Raw genomic sequence first — 16,820 nt, forward strand, 5'->3', positions numbered from 1 at the left:
TCACATCCACTCCCAGTAGTCTGATTGAAGGGTTGAAGATCTGAATTTGCACTGTGACCTTGACATTCGCCAAACTGTAAAAAAAAAAAAAAAAAAAAAATCGTGCTTTACTGACATTAAACCCGACCACCAATTTTTGGTCCAGAAAGGATCGAAATAATGATTGACTTAACCTGGTCCCATGACCTTAACCCATACCCTGCTGTTCTTAAAATCGAGTTTTTTTCTTGTTGAATCCCCCAGCTTAGATCCAATATGTATATAATAATGTTTCCAATTTACGAGTAGATTCCAAAATTTTACCTTTCCCCATGGTCGTTTATTAAATGTTTACAAGGTCACTTCATTTTTGCCTTACTCCCGACCCTGCCACTCAGCTTGGTTTAAAATGGACTAATACAGTTTAAGTATATCTTGCCGCCCGACCTCCATCATTAGTCCATTAAGTTCCCATAAAATAGGTCAGCTCTGGGCAAGATCGTCAAGATTTTCACCAAGTTAGATCGATTTCTTTCGTTCACACACACACACACACACACACACACACACACACACACACACACACACACACACACACACACACACACACACACACACACACACACACACACACACACAAACAATATCCGTTCTCTTGTTCTCGTGTGCAGGTGTATGTGAATATGTATGGATCTGTCTATGTACAGTATATGACAAGAAGAAGCAGTCAAAGAGTGCCACACCCGTGCCCTCTAAGGTCTAAGGACCGACTGTTTGCCTTTGCCCTTGACCTTCGACTTATTTGCTTTCAAAACTGAATCACTCCACTCTTCTCCGACCTTTAATCCATCCACCAAGTACAGTCTGTTCATATTAAAACTATTTGGGTTGATCTTGACATGTCACCTTGGCGCGTGACCTACAGTATTTTTCTCAAAAACATTATGCCAGGCTCTTAGCTGGTCCTCAGCCTTTTAACTTGGTTTTGTTCAAATAATTTCAAAGCTCTTTATTACTGTGTTCGCGCACAGGTACATGAGTCAAACTTTGGCCCTGCCATGAGACCTTGAACTTATTATTATAAAAACTGGATCGTGTCATTCTCGGCTTGCCCTCAATCTATCAAATTCGGTCAAAATCAGATAAAAATGTATCCGTGGTAGCAATGACAGATTCAAATTTTATCTAGCCCTGTGCCCTTGACCATTGATCTATTATGCAAAAAATATTCAGCCCTTGGCTGACTCTCAAGCTCTCCACCAGTTTTGCTTATAATGACTGAATTACTTATTTACCCCTCCACACACACACACACACACACACACACACACACACACACACGGGAGAGGGGGAGCGCCAAACAAAGCATAACATCTTTACGGTGTGAGCACGGATGTAACAAGGTGCACTGCGAGACTGCAACCCTCGCTCACAGTAACTGGTTTAATGGCCGAACCTTGACTGCCTTGTGATTATGAGTTTCAATTAACTGTTCTCAAACTGGAATTGCTTTTTTCTTGCTCGACCCTCAACCCTCCAGTTGGAGCAAATAGGATCAAAATTGTATGAGTTTAGGTAGTGGGAACCTCAAATTGAGTAGGAAGAGGGCAACGAGAGCTGAAACGAACAGCATCTTTATATCAGACGTTTCGGCTTTTAAAATTTCATCATCAGTGACGTGAAAGGAATAATAATAAAACAATGTAACACAACCACCAAAAAATATTTCATTAAAATTATGTAAGTGGAAAAACACACATAATAAATATGCTTAAATTAATATGGGAGGTGTTAATGAGGACTAAACCAAAGTTACGCAACATTAAGACTTACTACATACTTAATGTTGTTCGCAGATGGGTTATGGGTCTAAATATTCAATGATTCAAGCAATCCTAAGTTACTATTTTATGTACAAGATAATATTGCAAAATACTCCTTTTTAAGTATGATATCACAAGTTTCACAATGGTCTCTTATGGCTGAGTGAGAAGGGGGCCTGAGTCTTCAGTCCGTCTTGCTCAACTGACCCATACGCTAGTCTGTCCTAACCTTGAAAGCACGATTGTGCTACCAATATACCTGGCCTGGCAACCAGGACAAGTAAAAAAATTGATGACAGACGAGTTTAGGTCAGTCGGAACAGGGTTCTTATCATGAAAGAGAGACCCAAGTTTGAATTATTTGGTATAATGTAAAAGTCAGTATGGGTATAAAATTTAGCAAGACTCCGAATAAAATTGCCTTTCATCTGAACGGCAACATCACCTAAGTAGGGTAAACTAAGAAAAAATTCCTCCTTACTGGCAGAAGGGATTTGTTGTTCAGCAGATGATGGTTGTTTAGAAAATTCCTACCAGACGATAGAAAAAGATTTTCACTATAACCATTATTTACAAAATATTTTCTGAGGATGATAATCCCATCACGGAACTGAGAATATATAGATGAGAGAAAGAAAGCTCTGTGTAACAGGGTCTTTATAACATTGATATTAAACAATTTACAGGAATAACTGAACAAAAAAAAAAAAAAAAAAATGCTACCGAAACCTGAGAAACTAGGCTTGCGGAACACAAAACACCAAAATGTACCATAATCTTTCTTAATCACAATATCTAAACAGTGGGAGACAACCTGTGGACTCAATCGTGAGCTGTACTCGTATGTTATCATGATGAGTGTTAATATAGCGCAGAAAATCACAAGGATGACATTTATCTCTAAATTTAAGCATGACATTTATCTCTAAACTTGATAAATGTATCGTCGACAAACCTTCGGAACATTCATAGTTTAGTATTACCTAGAAAATCTCTAAGTCATAATTGCTCATAATAGAGGCTGGCAAAAGTAGGTCCAAGGGGTGATCCCATAGTGACACTATAAATCTACAGTGTGATTAATAATGTTGTTATGGACAGACGAGCATATGGGTCAGTCGAGCAGGGCAGACTGAAGACTCAGGTCTCCTTCTCACTCAGCAGTATGAGACCTTTGTGAATCTTGTGATGTCATATTTAAAAGACAGCATTTTACAATATTATCTCGTACATCAAATAGTAACTTAAGATTGCTTGAATCATTATATATTAACACTCATAACTCTTCTCTAAACAACACTACGTTTGGAGTACCTCTTTATGCTACGAGTACATAACTCGGTTTTTATCTCCAGTCTCAGAACCCCATTTCTCTCTTTCATTTTTTTTTTAATCATAATTAGCGTGTGTGTGTTTTCAATTACATAACTTTATTTATATATATATATATATATATATATATATATATATATATATATATATATATATATATATATATATATATATTTTTTGGGGGGGGTTGTGAGATCACTGATGGTGACATTTTAAATGTCGATACGCCTAAAATGAAGATGCTGTTCGTTTTTACGCTGATTGAGTTTACATTTACATGTGATCTTACCCTTTAACCTGTTACTCATAAAACTAAATATACACACCTACTAACCGTTTCACCAAGTCTGGTCTAGCTCGAATCAGAACTGAGTTATCCTGTCGAACATTTAACCTTGTCTATGACCTTGACCTTTAGTTGATAGCTCTCAAATATGAATAACTCTATTATTATTAATGCTTGAGCATTGGAGGCTTCGCTCAACCTCAGTTGGCCTAAGTGTGTGTGTGTGTGTGTGTGTGTGTGTGTGTGTGTGTGTGTTAGTATATCATCAGAGAAAATGTATTTACCCAAGCGAACTGTAGATAATCTGTACGAAAATTCCTTAAGGAACAGAAATCTGGGTAAAATTTGGCAATGTATACAGGTATATGTACACATTTGCTATTGTAATAATAATTGGTGATATTCAGTTTACTGAAGGATGAACTCATCATTTGCGGTGACTGACTTACAAACAACTGATACAACTTGATAAATATTTATTAATATAATATTGAGGTAAAAAACAAGAGTATTCGGACAAATAATATCTAAACATGAGACACGCACACTATAATGTACCCTTTACGACTGACTACATTCTGTGTGTGTGTGTGTGTGTGTGTGTGTGTGTGTGTGTGTGTGTGTGTGTGTGTATAAACCCGCTTTCATGTCCTACTTCTGAGATGCTACACTGGGTAAGACTGTGGGTGCATGGGTGGGTAAAGGGGTTGATGGGTAGTGGGAAAATGGGTCCAAGAAGAGCAAGAGTACGGGCCTGAATAGGTCGCTGATGAGGAGGTATCAGTGAAGGAGAATCGACTGATGGGGAATTATGTCCCTGAGGAAAGTGGCCCAAGTTGGAACATAGATCCAGTGGGTCCATATGTGAAAACAGCATCATTGAGATGTTTATTCTGGTTGGAAATTTGATTCGTGGGGGGAAAATATGCCGAGTGAGAAAGAAGGTTCATGGTGAAGTCATAGAGGAAAGGTGTTCCATTATGAAAAACAGACCCAAAGGGAAACCATGTCCATAAAGGGAGAAGAGAGTAATGGAAATTGAAAGTACACAGTTTGAAATAGCTACATGTAGGGAAAATAGGTTAACTGGAGAAAATAGGTCCATAGATAATAATGCACCATGGGATAAAGCAGGAAGGAAATAATACACTGAGTGTATCAGCAGCATAGGAATCTCGCCACTGTAATCGTTTCGGCTATGGAATTCCTCAACTAGTCACTAATATATATCAGCTTGGAACCCCACAGCTGATCACCAATTTATATATATCAGCTGAGTCGTGACCTCACAGTTCCAAGCAAGGTTATAACGTTGCTACTGCTCGAAGTCACTTCCGGCTGACACACTCCACCAAAACGTCTTCTCACACACTGGAGATGGTGGGAATCGGTGTAGAATCCTGTTGAAGGAATGCAGAGGTAGCGTGTGCATGGTGAATTGAAACAGACCAGATTAAATCTCTCTTTATTGGCCACAGAAAGATACAACTGCGACACAAAGAGAGCTCAGAGTTATACGTCCCTCTCGTTCTAGTGATACGTGCTTTCTGCTGTTAGCCGCCTTCCCCACACTGGGTGTGGCGCCGAGGTCAGCAAAATCAGAGGTGCTAAACCTCCACAGACAACTGGGATTTATACATGAATAGAAGAATCATAACTATACCATGTACATTATACACCTCAATAGAGCAGTACTGATTACATTAAAGTATTCCAACAAGGCAAATATTTCCCCCAATTCATATTTCTCTATCGCCTTCCCTTTACTCTAGATTTTTGATTGAAAACAGATGTCTGATTGCGCATCCCATCCCAAGCCACACTTTACAGTGAAATGGTGTTTGTTTATCATTCATACTACGTTGCACATTGTTAATTATGAATAAACAACTTTATATGAAATATGCAACAATAGTGTGAAACTGCCACTAGTCGTGGGAAACAATATTGGCACCAGAACATCGCTCGGCCACACCTTTCGACATCCCCGTCGACACTGTTGTCCTAACTACTGTGTAGCCTAACCAATGTGTTGGGTAGCTAACTAGCCATGTCCACTTGCAATCCGCGAGTACGAATCCGTGGTTTTCGTAGATAGTAGCCCCAAACACAAACACAGGACAAGACCACAACAAGTAGAAGACCAACGCCAGGACCAAATAGGAAGGAGAAAGGTATGAAGGGAGATAGGACAGTACATATGGTTCTAAATCAGTCTTGTTCACGTGGGTGAGGAACTGTATCTCTTTGAGCACATGAGACAGCCTGTTCACATTCAAGATAGAAACATTGAATGAAGGTAAAAAAGGTCGTAACTGGGACGAGAAGTTCACCGACGAGGCTAGATGGTGCTTGTTAGGTAGAACTGCTTCTCCTTACTGTGTAACTCACAATATCGGGTGCAACATTGTACTCTTTTACCGTAAGGAACTGGTTTTGTGAGGCACATGTGAGTGTTACGTCCTCTGTCTCAGGAAAGAAGAAGTGTTGTTTCGCATGTACTCGTACATAAGCATGGAAAAACTGACTTCAAATGAATGGGTTGGAAAGTGCAATGTTGCAGTGTAGAGGAAGTGTTTGTGTCCAACAAGGTCATCTTACATTTCTCCACCCTTGACGGAATGAAGACAAACGGAGAGCAGGACATACATGGAGATTAAGAAAACACTTCTCAAATTCATCCATAGTCGTTTCGGCTATATACCCTTTGTCATCCGACATAAGAAGCACCTCTGGTCCCTCATTCAGAATAGCAATGTATTGTTAGTAGTAGCAATAGGGAAAGGAATAAACCGCCATGCATGGTATTTTACAGCATTCCTCATAGGATCCAATATCAGGATGCCATCATGGGTCAATTGGGCCTCTAACAATGGGTAATAATATTCCAGTTGACTCATACCAAAAGTGGCGTAAATCCATGCTTCACCATAGCTATGTCAAGAGCATTGATTAAAATGTGAGTAGGAAGCAATAAAGCATTAACCCTATTCAAACTTGCATCAATTAAGCCGTCCACCATATTGGCTGCATGCGACTCCAAAGCAGTGGTTGACTCGTCGAGAGCATGTAAGTACTCAGCAATTAACACTAAGTTAGCCAGGGTTGGTAAGTTGGTTTGGATGTTGTTCACAAGTCCTACGAGATGGTTGGTAGTCTTAATTATCTCGTTAGCTTTGTTAGTGAACTCACTTAACTGTTCATACATGTGTACGATTAGCCTGTTATTCTCCTTTGCCGCCAATGTCAAATCATGCATCTGTCTACCCAATTGCATTACGTCCTTGTCTAGGACTGTACCACAAGGCTTTGAGATAGGATACCAAGGAGATCCACAAGTCCTCTCTTAGTACATGCATGGACATGCTTGGAATGATCAGAAACCGCATTAGGTAAAGCGACACGCAATTTAACGAGTCAGTCTGTGAGCCTAACTATATGTCCAGTGTGAAGCTCAGTTATACTATGTAAGGTTTGTATCAAAGCTTCATTATCTGAGGTCGTCAACTGCGGGTTCCGGTTGAAAAACTTGCCGACTTTCGACAGTTGTTGTCTGAGGTGAAACAATCCCTTGGAGACCTCTTGTATCTGGAGCTTGGAGATATCCTTCCAAATGGGCTCTTCAGTGCTCCTGGCATTAATGCAGTCGTGTCCATGTCTGACGTTGTTCCACAGGTCCACTCCAAGCAATACGAGAGGAGTACAAGCCACATGTTTGTAAGAGAAGATACTCCCTTAATCGCTCTTACTGTGGGATTGTAGCTTGCTGCGATAATCTTGGTTAGGGACAGGTACGGACGACAACATAGACTGCGACAAAGACAGAGGGGACAACACATCAGACGACTGGTTAGTTTGGCTTAGCTCTTGACTTACTGGTTTGATCCTGTCTGCATGTACTGCCTCCTGAGTTCCATCAGCATCATTCCGTAATTGATAAGTATGTCTGCGCACGTGTTCCACAATGGTATATGGTCCGTGGAACTTAGATCTGAGCTTGGAAGTTCTCTCAAGGTTATTAATCATAACCTTCTGGCCTATCTTTGTCTTTTCTTGACTACCTTTGTGTTGTTTCACCATCATCTCCGCTCTTGAGGCTTTTAGTCTTTTTCGTACTTCACTATGTATGCATTGAAACTTTGCAAGCTGTACTTTTGGCGTAATTCTCTTGATTTTACACTGGGGTAAGAGGTCCAGCTAGCAAATCGTAGGGTAACACCTTCTCCTCTCCATAAAGGATATAATGAGGAGATTTCCCCATTGACGAATTTTCTGAAGAGTTGATGGTCGCCGCTACATGTGGCAACAAGTCTTGGCAGTCGGGTTGAACCGAAATTGCTGGTCTCAAGACTTCCAGTATCTTCCTGTTTGTCCTTTCCACCAGGCCATTGCTCTTGGGACTGTAAGGCGTAATAAAGACTTGCCTTACCCCATACATACGACAGATTTCCTCCAACACTTGGTTACGAAATTCATTGCTATTATCGCTGAGCAATACCTTAGGTGTTGAGTAGGGAGAAATCACTGAGGTTATAAAAGCGTGCGCCACCTCCTCTGCAGTTTTCGTCTGTAAAGGTGCTAAACCAGTGAATCGCAAAAAATGGTCCACTGCCACCAATACATAGCTTGAGCCTTGACTCCTCGGCAATGCTAAGAGATCAATGGAGACTGTATCCCACAGTTTTTCCGGTAGGGAAATATTCCAAATGGGAGTCAGAGGTCCCGTTTCCTCACATTTCCGCACACTTGATACATTGACTAACGTGGGCTTCTATGTCCTTCCTCATGGTCGGTCAATAGTATTTCTTTCTTGCCTCACGTATGCATCTGTCGTGTCCAGGATGACCCGCTTGAGGTACGTCATGAACCAACTGTAACACGGCTTGCTGTAGTGTAGCAGGAACAACCAATTGATACACAGTGTCCTTCCCAGGGGGCTGTTTATATAAAAGGCCCCGTTGAAGATGGAAGTGAGTCATCGGTACTGCAAGTTCAGGTAGACATGACTCGTCGCCAGACTCCAAGGCATAGATGACTCGAGACCACATCGTATGCTTATGTTGTTCTGCCTATCCCGTGTCCGGGGAATACCCAGAGAGAGGGATATCCTCAGATATGGCAGCAGCAATACCGGTATTTCTACTCAGCATGTCGGCAACGACATTTTGTCGGCCTGGTAAATATCTGACCTCTGGATCAAACTCCATTACCTTGCTGAACCAACGCGCAACCTTACCGTGCAAGTTCTTCCCTTAAACAAGTCACGTATGGGTGCATAATCCGTTAAAAACAATTATCCGGTACCCGAAAATGATATTCCGGAAATGTCCTAACGCCCACACGACTGCTAATGTCTCCATATGCATTACCGCGTAATGCTTGTCTGGGGGTCTTAGTGCCCTACTGGCATACGCAATGGTGTGCATTTTGCCTTCCTCATCCTTTTGCTGTAACACCGCTCCCAGTCCCAAACCTGAGGCATCCGTGCACAGGTAAAAAGGTTGGGTATAATTAGGAAACGCTAACACGGGAGCCTCTGTCATGGCTTTTGAGGTTGTTGAAGCTTTTCGCTTCCAATGGTCCCCATTGCCATGCAGCATCCTTCTTAAGTAGCGTCGTCAGTGGTGATGCGATAGCAGCATAATTGTGGACAAAGCTCCTGTAATAACCAGTGAGCCCTAGGAATGAGGGAACATCGTCCTTGGACTTGGGCGTAGGGAAATTTACCATGGCTGTAACCTTATCCAGTAGATCCTTGATGTCATCGCCATCAACTAAGTGCCCTAGAAATAAATCGCACTTCGATAGCTTTATTTTCAGACCAGCGGATCTTAAGGTTTCAATCACTCGTTTTAACTTACAAAAATGAGTGTGGATATCCTTGCTTACAATTATTAAGTCATCTAGATACGCTAGGACGTCCTGCCCAATCATGTCACCAAACAACTGATTTATCATCCTCTGAAATGTCAAAGGAGCATTACTCAGTCCAAAAGGCATCCGGAGAAATTCAAAGTGCCCACGGTGAGCGCTAAAGGCAGTATGGGATGCGATTCTTCGGTCAGCTCCACCTGCCAATACCCTGATGCTAGATCCAGGCAGGTGAACACTTCCTTTACCCAAGGACTAGTAAGTCTCTGAGATATCGGGTAACGATCCGGTGGTTACCTTGTTCACTTGCCGAAAATCTACAACAGGTCTCACACCACCGTCCTTTTTAAGGTACTAGAAAGAGTGGTGCATTCCAAGGTGAGGAAGAAGGCTGAATGACTTCATCATGAAGCATCTTTTCAATTTCCTTTTCCACTGCTTTCCTTTGGCTGTGTGGTAGGTGGTATGGAGGTACATAAATCGGATTTATACCAGGGCACAACCCAATGATGCTTCACCTTGTCCATCCTACCCAGCGGTTCTCCTGGAAGCCACTACGTCGGAGAATTCTTTAAGAAATGCTAGTAACCGTGTTATGGGCAATGTTATCTGTTACCTTCACGTATTGTTCTAACAGCTTTTCTCTCCCAAGACGTGTAGGTTCCGACTAAGTCGTTGTTTGAGATGTAACTACGGGAGAGATCACTGGTACGTCGTTGACTTCCTTTACTGGGGCACCATAGGACAGTCGCCTATGTAACATCCATCTCCGAGCTTAACTGCGCCACCACTCATATTTGTGATGAAGAGGGGCGTCTTCTGATCTGGTCCGACATTACTCAGGGTGGCTAGCAACAACGCCTAATGTTTTACGGTCTTTGTTAAACATACTACATCAATTCCCTCCGATACATCAGGTACTCGGACAGGAATTTTGCAGACAGTTCGACTGGTAAGTGGTGATTCCCACTCACTATAGCCCTGACCCGCTGCCAATCCATACCATCTGTTGTGTGCATCTGGGGACTCCCTTGACGCTTCACTTGTCGGGGTCACAACTGGTTGAATGGCTCCTGATTGGATGCCAGTTCCAGCTTGTGTTGCTGAGGGACTAAGGCCTACAAACTCCTTTCCATTAAAGGAAATAGAGTCTCTGAGGGTGTAATTATGTTATACTCCTCCATGGATTCAAAGCCCAATAACCCATCAGCTGGCAGAGGGAAATCCTCAACCACATAAATGTAGCACATAACATAGGAGATCGTCGTTTACCTGCCCTCAGTGTCAACGGTACCTGGCTTACGATCTTCATTTTACCTGTCACACCTGTCAATCACGTCAGGTGCTGACAACGTCCAATGAGCTCGAGGCATTTGATACTTCAGCCTCTCTAGCACTTTACTAGAAATAATATTTGCACATGCTCCAGTGTCCACTATCAAAGACACCTGGCTTTTCCCTATGATCCAAGGTATCGAGAGCAAATCCACCTTTTTAATAGCTGCCACACACGCATCGGTGGACTGTACGATTTTGTTTACTTCTGCGTTTGGTCCTGAGCTTTTCCCAAAGTAACCTGGTTGCCCAGTTTTTCCTGATTTGCAAGAACAATTGGGCAATAGTCCAAAGAATGAGGACACCGCCCATGGATGACACACCATCTTTGCACTTTTGGCATCACGGCCTTGGTGTTTTGCTGTGGAGAACTAGTAGCTGTATCTCTCCAGCCCGAAGTTTGCAGGGCTTTGCTAGCTTCTGCATAGCATATGCCTGCCTTCGCCAAAGCCTGACTTTCAGTACAGTTAGGATGCTGCTGTGCTATATCTATGAACCTTAACATCCAAGCATCCAACATGTAGCAGTCGTTTGCAGAAGTGTTTGAGGTTTCCTTAAACTTATGGGCACAGGCCCGGTTTGAAAGTTGTATTCATCTTCCCCAGTAAACTGAAAACTCAGTTGGGCTGTAGGTAGCACCATTATACAATCTGGGTTCGAAGGTGCCTGAACAAACTGTCCTTGGGACTTAACCGGCGCTACAGAAAGTAAAGTTGAAGGAACGTTAGCAGTAGCCAGATTAGTGGTCGCCATATTAGGTTCATGCCATGCAGAAGGAAAATTCACCTGAGTTAGCATGTCAATACTGTTAGTATTCATGCCAATACTGTTGGTATTCATGCCCCATGGATTAGCAGAAAGAACATTAGCAAATAAATGGTCTTGTCCTTGCTGTCCAATGGTTAATGGTGAACTGAACATGCCTGAGGTGTAGGTGGGTATGTGAGTGGTTGCATTAATATCAGAGATTACTGGACCTTGAGTGTCTGGTTGAGAGGCCAAGGGTGCTGTTGTAGCCTGTTCAACATCTACAGTCTCTTCGCTAGGAGTACCCTTATTAGCAAGACTAGTGGCCATGTTGGACCTAACTGAACTTTCAGGAACTGTTAATAAGAACGACCAGAACGCAAATGTAAAGTGTTAAGTCCCTACTATCCAGTTCCTCAGAAGTGTCCTGACTATCTTAGGCCCAAGATATCCTTCATTGTAGAGTTTGAATACTCGTAACCAAAGTTTCAATTCACTCACCAGATTCTGAGTCTAATTCACTAGACTCTTCTTCCGTCGTGGTTAGTTTGTCTGAATATCCCCTTAATTTGTCCCCACTTCTTCACTGTATCCATCTAACTTTGTCAGAATTTATTTCCTCCTCAGTACATGAAAAATTAAACTGACACAAATAGATTAGTTATGGCTTTGTACAATAGAGAATGGGACTCAGACAAGACGTACAGAAAATGTATGTATTGAGGGGAAACTGAGAAACCTTTATTATTATTATTATTTTTTTTTTTTCACTAACATGTGCTGCAAAAAGTGTGTCTGAAGGTTCACTGTGCATGTACTGTACACTATCTAGGTGTCATATGATGCGAAGTTCCCGGGTAGAACGTACTGCAAGTCCACACGCTCTGCAATGTTTCTCCTCCAACCACACGACGATCCATCCCCCACGCTGGTCCTAGGGTGACAGCCACTCTTGCGACACGGAGGCAACCGCACCGCATACAGCCACACACCACACCGCAGTGCCGCACGCTCGCTCTGCCTCCACGCCCAGAGTTGCTAGATGTGTCCAGACGATTCAACCCTTCACCGCACTGGCCTTGGTACGAGAGCGAGATAATTGCCAGATCGCGCTTGAAGGTAGAGATATCTCGCCTGGCAGAGATGAAGAGAGAACGAGATTTACTCAGATTTCTGCTCTGCTTACTCACTACACAATTAGTCCCTTTGCACAGGAGAGTAAGGTTTTTCTGTTTCACCTGCAGGATCACGAGTGGTTGCACCTTGTCGTATCCCAGCACGGAACACCAAGTGTCGTTGCACCACTGGCACCAAAAATAGGTTTCATCGCACCGCTGGCACCAAAATATGTATCGTGCCACCGCTAGCCACCAAAAATATATGTATCAGCAGCATAGGAATCTCGCCACTGTAATCGTTTCGGCTATGGAATTCCTCAACTAGTCACTAATATATATATCAGCTTGGAACCCCACAGCTGATCACCAATTTATATATATATGCTGAGTCGTGACCTTACAGTTCCAAGCAAGGTTAAAACGTTGCTACTGCTCGAAGTCACTTCCGGCTGACACACTCCACCAAAACGTCTTCTCACACACTGGAGATGGTGGGAATCGGTGTAGAATCCTGTTGAAGAAATGTAGAGGTAGCATGTGCAGGGTGAACTGAAATAAAGCAGATTAAATCTCTCTTTATTGGCCACAGAAAGATACAACTGCGACACAGAGAGAGCTCAGACTTATACGTCCCTCTCGTTCTAGTGATACGTGCTTTCTGCTGTTAGCCGCCTTCCCCTCACTGGGTGTGGCGCCGAGGTCAGGAAAATCAGAGGTGCTAAACCTCCACAGACAACTGGGATTTATACGTGAATAGAAGAATCATAACTATACCATGTACATTATACACCTCAATAAAGTAGTATTGATTACATTAAAGTATTCCAACAAGGCAAATATTTCCCCCAAGACTTAAACATATATACAATTCATATTTCTCTGTTGCCTTTCCTTTACTCTAGGTTTTTGATTAAAAACAGATGTCTGATTCCGCATCCCATCCCAAGCCACACTTTACAGTGAAATGGTGTTTGTTTGTTTATCATTCATACTACGTTGCACATTGTTAATTATGAATAAACGACTTTATATGAAATATGCAACAATAGTGTGAAACTGCAACTAGTCATGGGAAACAGTACTGGCACCAGAACATGAGGGAAGTACATCCATGGGGTAATATATGTCCATTGAATCAAAGGTCTATGGGTAAAACAGGTACAGAGGAGAAATAAGTTCATGGAGGAAATTACAGTCCTCGTGAAAAAAAGATTAACGGGGGATATTCTTCCAATGGGGAAATATGTTCTTGGAAGGGGAACAGGTAAAGTAAAAAGGTTAAAGGCGAGGGCAGACGTCATGAGACATTTAGATGTGGTGTTCATCTCAGTCACATAGGCCTTTGAGCCTGTGGCAGTTTAATCACCCAATATCTTGGTTTGCAAGGACAGTACATCATCCAGGTTATCACAGTTACCTCCCACAGGTGTTACAATAGGTACTCACTTTACCCACAAAGGGAGGATGGACATCTGGGTTGAGTTATGCCAGATGCCGGCACCAGAATTCGAACCATGGTGCCAAAAGGCCGGCAGCTTCCCAGTCAGTGATGCCAACCACTCAGCCGCTGCAGCAGCATATAGAGCCATGACGAAAACAGAGCAATGGGGAAAAGCGGTCCATAGTTCAAAACAAGTCCACGGGGGAAAAATAGGTTCATCGTGAAAATAGATTTGTGTAGGAAAACAGGACCATGAGGTAAAGAGATCATTGTGGAAATTCGTATCTGGGGGACATCCATGTGGAAACTACTTCTTAGGGGGAAATGAGTGGTAACACTGATCCATGGAGAAACATTGTCTATCTATCTATCTATAGCCCGACGCCCTAATCCCGCAAAGGGTGGCCGCAGACAAAACGTCTCCAACTCGCTCTGTCACCCACCATTTGACTACCCTCCCCCCAACTCACCCCCCCCTCCCTCATACACCTCTCAGCTCCATCCCTCCACCTCATCCTCGGTCTACCCCTCCCTCTCCCTCCCTCCACCTCACCTACATACACCCTCTTAGTCAGTCTTTCATTCTTCATTCTCTCCACATGTCCGAACCACCTCAGTGTATTTCTCCTAATCATCTCAACCACATCCACATCCACCCCACAACGTTCCTTCACTTCTTCATTCGTCAACCTGTTCCTCCATCTCACTCCACATGCTCCTCTCAAGTAACTCATTTCTACTGCTCTCACTCTTGACTTGTTCCCCTCTTGCAGGGTCCACGCCTCGCTTCCATACGTCAGGGTAGGGATCACAATACTATCATGCAATGACTCCTTAACTTCCATACCTCCCTCTTCCTCATCACTGCTTTCAGTGAACCAACAACCTTCCTTCCCTGCTGTACCCTTTCACGCACTTCATCCCCCAAAGTTCCGTCCTTACTCATCACACTACCCAAGTACTTGAATGCACTCACATTCTTCATATCCTCACCATCCAACCTTACTGTACATTCTGTGACTTCATTCCTCTCAAACACCATAACTTTACTTTTGTTTACATTAACTTTCAGCTTCCTCCTCCTACACACTGTCCCAAATTCATTCACCAAACATTGCAACTCCCATTCATCTTCACTCAACAGTACTGTATCATCAGCAAACAGCAACACCGGAATCTTCCAAATCTCATCCTCATTCATCAGAGCCACCCCCACATCCACTGCCCATGGAGAAATAGGTCCATGGGTGAAATAGGCCCATAGCGAAGAATGTCATAACGCAAAATAGGTCCAAGGGAGAAATAGATCTATTGGGGAAACCACTTTCCTGGGGGGAAATAAGTCTCCTGAGAAAGTGAAGTCAATGGAGAAAACAGGTCCATGCACATAAAAAAAAAAATCGATAATATGAAAATACATCCCTTAAAACACACACACACACACACACACACACACACACACACACACACACACACACAGGTAAATGGGGGACGACTCCTAGAGCTTTGGGCAGAAGCTTATGTGCTAGTCTACTTAAAGGGTAAAATGTCTGGATTTGTATCACATGGACGGGAATTCGTGTATACTTTGTAGATGGTTGAGTTAATATAGATTTCTGGGCCATTTTGCATGCAGATATTTGAAGGCAAGTTTGGTTCATAAGGAATGAAAGCATTGCAAGTTGCACGAGAGAGAGAGAGAGAGAGAGAGAGAGAGAGAGAGAGAGAGAGAGAGAGAATATTTAGCAAGTACCGGTATACGGTTTGGGGGTGTAACTATGGATGTGCTTGGTGTACGGTGCTCAGCATTAAATGTCAGTACAAGGCACAATAAATTTTAACCCGCCCCGTCCCGACCACTTTTTCACCACTGGTACCCCCCAATCCCGACCATTTTTGGACCCAAATTTTTTTTGCTAAAACTTTCGCTTTTGGTCAGAAACAATGGTCAGTCACGAAGAAATTGTTCCCCGGGGTCCATAAGTGCCCTAAACAGGTATAACTTCGTCACACCTGGTACCGTGTTCTCTGTAGGTGGTCTGAGCCTCTAACGTTTTCTATGGTATTATAAGTCTGGGAAACCAATGAAAGTAAGTAGCTATGTATTTATTACAAACATAAAAACATGTGATAAAAGAGTAAATTGGATTTTATACAAAAATAAAGCTGAAATAAGCATTATACCATCGTGCGAAACGAGCAAAATCGGGCAGACTGGTCACGATGAATCGCTAACATTCCTGAATCATGATACATATCATTTTTTCTACTTACATAATACATCTACAATAACATTATACCATTTCACATTTTATTGAACTGTTTTTACGTATTCACAGGCCTTTCGATAACATTTAGCGTAATGTTAGCGCTTATTTACGTAGTGAACTCGCTGTGACTGTTGTTTCAACTCGTATTGTGTTTTTTCTACTTACATAATACTTTCCTAATAACATTATACACTTTTCAACTTTAGAGAACTGTTTTGAGATAGTTTCAGGCCTTACGTAAATATTTAGCGTAATAATAGCGCATAATAACACAGACGGTGAAGTCGCTATGACTACTATTTCAACTTACAACCTATTTTTGTACTTATATAATAATTCTCCACTAACATTGCACATGTTTACACTTGATATAATTGATATCACATAATTTCAGACCTTACGATTCTACTGAGCGTCATATTATCGCGTACTTACCCAGTGAGTGTTATCGTGATATCATTTGTTTCATCTTACACTAGTATTCAACTTATAACTTACCTTACTACTAACATTACAACCTTTTCCACTTTATATAATTCCTATCACATACTTACTGACCAGAATGTTCTACTGAGCGTAATATTTTCGCAGATTTACACAGTGGGTGTACTCGTGACA

This window comes from Coenobita brevimanus, chromosome 45, assembly GCF_032717465.1.
Source record: "Coenobita brevimanus isolate Jiangsu-jjx chromosome 45, ASM3271746v2, whole genome shotgun sequence".
Lineage (NCBI taxonomy): Eukaryota > Metazoa > Arthropoda > Malacostraca > Decapoda > Coenobitidae > Coenobita > Coenobita brevimanus.